This window comes from Squalius cephalus, assembly GCF_949319135.1.
Source record: "Squalius cephalus genome assembly, chromosome: 24".
In the NCBI taxonomy this organism is placed as follows: Eukaryota; Metazoa; Chordata; class Actinopteri; order Cypriniformes; family Leuciscidae; genus Squalius; species Squalius cephalus.
Genome location: NC_137145.1, coordinates 31,388,840 through 31,393,839, shown reverse-complemented (window position 1 = coordinate 31,393,839; position 5,000 = coordinate 31,388,840).

Here is a 5,000-nt window from a genome sequence, read left to right as displayed (position 1 = left end):
ACTATGCAAGAGATTGTGAAGAACGGATGGGAATAGAGGAAGTGCAGATGGATGGACAAGATGAAGATGAAAGAAGAAACAATATTCTGACAGAGGAACAAGGCGAGAATACAACTGATGATGTGGAAAGGCAAGAGACGGACGGAGCTGTGGAAGGTGAAGAAAGAAACAAAATGGAATGGCGAGATAGAGCTGGAAGCTCCAGTGAAGAGGATGATGGTGAGGAAGAGATGGAACAGTCGGGAGAGAGCGAGGAGGAGGAGGGGGAGAAAGAAGAAAACAATGAAGAGGAAAGAATTGAAGAAGAGGAAAAGAAAGAGACCGCACCAGAATCCAGAGAAAGTAGTGGTGTAAAAAAGAGAGATGAAGGAAAAGGAGAAGGACTGAAATCAAAGATCAAAAGACTGAGCGCAAAGAGAAAGTCTGAGATAGACAGAGAACAGACTGAACAGATAAAAGAACCAAGGTCGGGTATGTGATATTTGTTTAAATGTTTTATTTCATGATATATGTTTTTTGGTTTGCTCTCATGGCCACTGTAACATCAATAAATATAAATGGGTTAAGAGATAAAATGAAGATGAAAGAGTTACTATTTACATTTAGAAGCGATATTATTTGTATACAAGAAACAAATTGGGAAGAGGATAAGGTGATGGAGATGAGAGAAGAGTGGAGGGGGGACATATATTACAATAATGGAGCTAAGAATGCAAGAGGTGTGGCAATTTTAATTAAAAAAGATAGCATAGAAAATATAAAAGAAGTATATAAAGATCAGAGGGGAAGGATTTTGATAGTCGAATTTAGGTATAGAGATGTAGACTTTAGATTAATAAATATATATGTTCCAAATGTAGAATTGGACAGGAGGGAAATTCTAGAAGAGTTAAAAGGATTAGTTGTTGGAAAATGTATTATAGTGGGAGACTTCAACATAAAATGCAGTAGATTAGATGTTGGCAAGGGGGTAAAATTCAGATGGGAGAAGTCGAGGGGAATGTTGATGGAGATAATAAGAGACAAGGGATTGATAGATGTGTGGAGATATGAAAATCCAGGAAAACGAGAGTTCACTAGGAAACAGTTAAGGGAAGGGATATTGAAACAGAGTAGAATAGATTTAGTGTTAGCAAAGGAAGAAATAATTAGGTATATAGACGGAATAAGGCATCAAGAAAATAGTTTAAGTGACCACGATAGTGTTAGGTTTAAAATCAAGATAGGAAATGAAGAGGTAGGAGGAGGGATGTGGATATTGAATGCAGGATATATTGAAGAGGAAGAATATGAGATACAAATGAAAGATTTATTAAATAGAGAAAACGAGAAGATAGATGAGTTCAAAATGAATGGCGAATTAGATGATAGAATAGGAGAGAGATGGGAGACAATGAAGGACCAAATCAAATCAATTAGCATAAAGTATAGTAAGAAACGAAGAAGGAAAAAGATAAAGGAAGAAAGGGTGTTGAGAGAAAGATTGAGAGAAGAGTTAGAGAAGGCAGAAGATGAAGAAGGATACAGTATGGAAAAATATATAGAAGTTAAAACAGCACTAGAGAAATATGAGAGGGAGAAATGTAGAGGAGCAATTTTAAGGAGCAAAGCAAAATATGCATTAGAAGGTGAAAAATGTACAGGGTATTTCTTAGGTCTAGAGAAAAGGAGACAAAGTAAAACATATATTAACGAAATAAATACAAAAGAGGGTAAGGCAACAAAAGATTATGTAGAGATTTTGGAGACAGTGCAGGGATTTTATGAAGAGTTATATAAAAGGGGAGGAGTAGATGAGAAAAGTATAGTTGACGTGCTAGAAAGCGTAGAGAATGTTCTAAGTAAGGAAGATGGAGACTGGTGTGATAGGGAGATAGAAGAGGCAGAAGTGATAGAGGCAATAGGGGGGTTAAAGAGCGGAAAAAGTCCAGGAAGTGATGGGATAGGTATAGAGTGGTATAAAGTATACAAGGAAGAGGTAGCACCAATATTAGTAGAAGTATTCAGAGGGATGGAAAGAACAGGGATAGTGCAAAATAGGATGGTAGAGGGAGTGATTGCCTTAGTTTATAAAAAAGGGAATAGGTTAGATATAGGAAATTACAGACCAATCAGTTTGCTAAATGTTGATTATAAGATATTGACTAAGGTTTTAGCTAACAGAGTGAAAAGAGTGATTGGGGATATAGTGCAACCAACACAGAGTTATAGCGTACCAGGCAGAGATATAGCGGACACGATAGCGACAGTAAGAGATGTGATAGATTATATGAAACGAGATAGGAAAGGAGGAATAGTAATAGGGATAGATTGGAATAAAGCGTTTGATAGGGTAGAACACGAATACCTATTTAGAGTATTAGAGAAGTTTGGATTTGGGGTGAAAATGGTGGGATGGGTGAGTAAACTATATGGGAGGGCAACAAGCTGTGTAAAGATAAATGGAGTGTTAACAGATAAGTTTGAGATAGGGAGGTCAGTGAGACAGGGATGTCCCCTATCTGCATTACTGTATGCCATTTCAGTAGAGCCTCTAGCCGCATTAATTAAGAGAGATAAAGGGATAGTCGGGATTGATTTGCCATATGGAGGAACATGTATTATAAATCAGTATGCGGATGACACCACAATCACAGTGAGGGGGGTAAATAGTGTAAAAAGAGTTCTAGAGATAGTAGAGAAGTATGGGAAGGCATCAGGGGCAAAAAATAAATAGGGAGAAATCAGAGTTAATGTACATAGGGGAGGTTGAGAGAGTAGAGGTAGGGGTAAAAGTAGAGGAAAAATATATAAAAGTGCTGGGAGTATATTTAGGGGTGGAAAGCAAAGAGGCAAGAGATGTGACTTGGACCGGGGTGATTAACAAAATAAGAACAGTATGCGCAGTATGGAAAGGAAGGAAATTAAAATTAAATGGGAAAGTAACTGTAGTAAATAGTCTTTTGTTATCAGTATGTGTGTATGTAATGAGTGTAATTGAAATGCCAGGGTGGGTGATGAATGAGTTGAATAAAATTGTGTGTGATTTTATATGGGAAGGAAAAGGAGTGAAAATAGCACAGAAAACATTGGTGGGAAAGAGATGGGAAGGAGGTTTAAACTTGATGGATCTAGAAATAAAAAGGACTGCAATGAGAATAAAAACAGTGATAAAGTATATGGGAGGTAGATGGGATTATGGGTGGAAGGAATTCTTGAGAAAATATGTTGATGATGTAGGAGGAATAGGGGAAAATGGCTGGTACATGGGCTTTAACCCTTTAGGCGCCAAGTTTTTTTTAAAAAAATGCTGGATTTTGACATCAAAATTTCAAAAGCTTGTGGCTTGAAAGGGCTTAAAGATAGAGATCTACTGTAAATTAGAAAATGTTGGGGATGGCTGAAAGTTTATGTGGGGTGTGAATATACTCATCTAATTTGCATATTATGACGTCATCAGGGGGCGGCCCTCTTGAATTTCATAATATTCAGGAAATAGTAGATATTGAACTGATGTTTGAACTTGCATGTTTTATTTTTAATTTTATTATCCTCATTCCAAATGATGAGAAAAGAGGAAACCAACAATAACAGGAGAAAGTACTAAATTATTACTATACTATATAGTAGTAAAACGCATGTGAACAGTAGCCTACTTTTTGATCAGTTCATCAGTAATATTCAGGAAATAGTAGATTTTGAATTGATTTTGGAATTTATTTACATGCTTTTTTTTTTTTTTTTTGTCTTTTTATCCTCATTCCAAATGATCGGAAAAGAGGAAACCAACAATAAAATAGGAGAAAGTACTAAATTATTACTATATTACAATACTTTAGTAGTAAAACACATGTGAACAGTAGCCTACTTTTTGATCAGTTCATCAGTAATATTCAGGAAAAAAAAATATATGGAGTGGTTTTTTTTTGTTGTTGGTCTTTTTATCCTCATTCCAAATGATCAGGAAAAGAGGAAATCAACAGTAAAACTATAAGTAACTATAGTAAATTATTACTTTATTACTATGTACACTAAGACCACGTCCACCCCTGCCACCCCCATCCCTATCCCTGTTGGGCAAATGGTCAAAATGATCTGTTTGTGCTTCGTGAACACTCGCGTCAAAGATGTAATAGGAACATGACGTCATTTTGGTCTTGAATCAAAGTATTATGTCTGCCATCTAGTGGTAGGGAATACAAATGAGATATTACACCATATTAGGATCTACAGCCTGTTTTATTAAGTATGACGACTTGTCGCAATTTTGCGACTTTGGCGCTTAGAGGGTTAAACAATCCATGACGGGAGGAATACCAGAAATATACCGGGAGGTATTAGAGGCATGGAGGCGGTTTCTGCCTAAGATAGAGTATGAGTGTGAAGACATACATATGATTAAAAATCTACCATTGTTTCTAAATGAAAAATTTAAACATAAAAATAAAACGTTATATGAGCCTAGATTTATAGAAGGAGGCATAAAGCAAGTAAAAGACGTTATGTATGAAGTCATTCCAGGATTCCTCAGAAACAATTGCATTTATGACTGTGTGTGTGATTTGGAGGGAATGGAGAACAGAGAGAAAGTGAACAAAATATATGAAAAGATTAAATCAAGTATACCCACACAATGGACAAATCTGATTACAAGTGAATGTATATCCAAGAGAGAACAAAGTATGCCGGAGATGTATATAGATGATGATGGAAAGAAATATCAAATCAGAACCTTGAGTGTTAAAAATGTATACAGGAGGCTAATTGTTGATGTTAGAAAAGAGCCAGCAGCAGAGAAAGTGTGGAAGAGGGTGTTTGATAATTTGGATGTGGAAACAATATGGTCGAACTTAAATGTAAAATATAACAGTATAGAGTGTGAGAATAATGATTTTTTGATAAGACATAATAGAATCTACACAAATGTGGTGTTAAATAAAATTAACAGTGAGGTAAATGCGATGTGTGATGTGTGTAATAATGGCCATGAGAGTTTTTTACATTATTTTTTGAGATGTGAG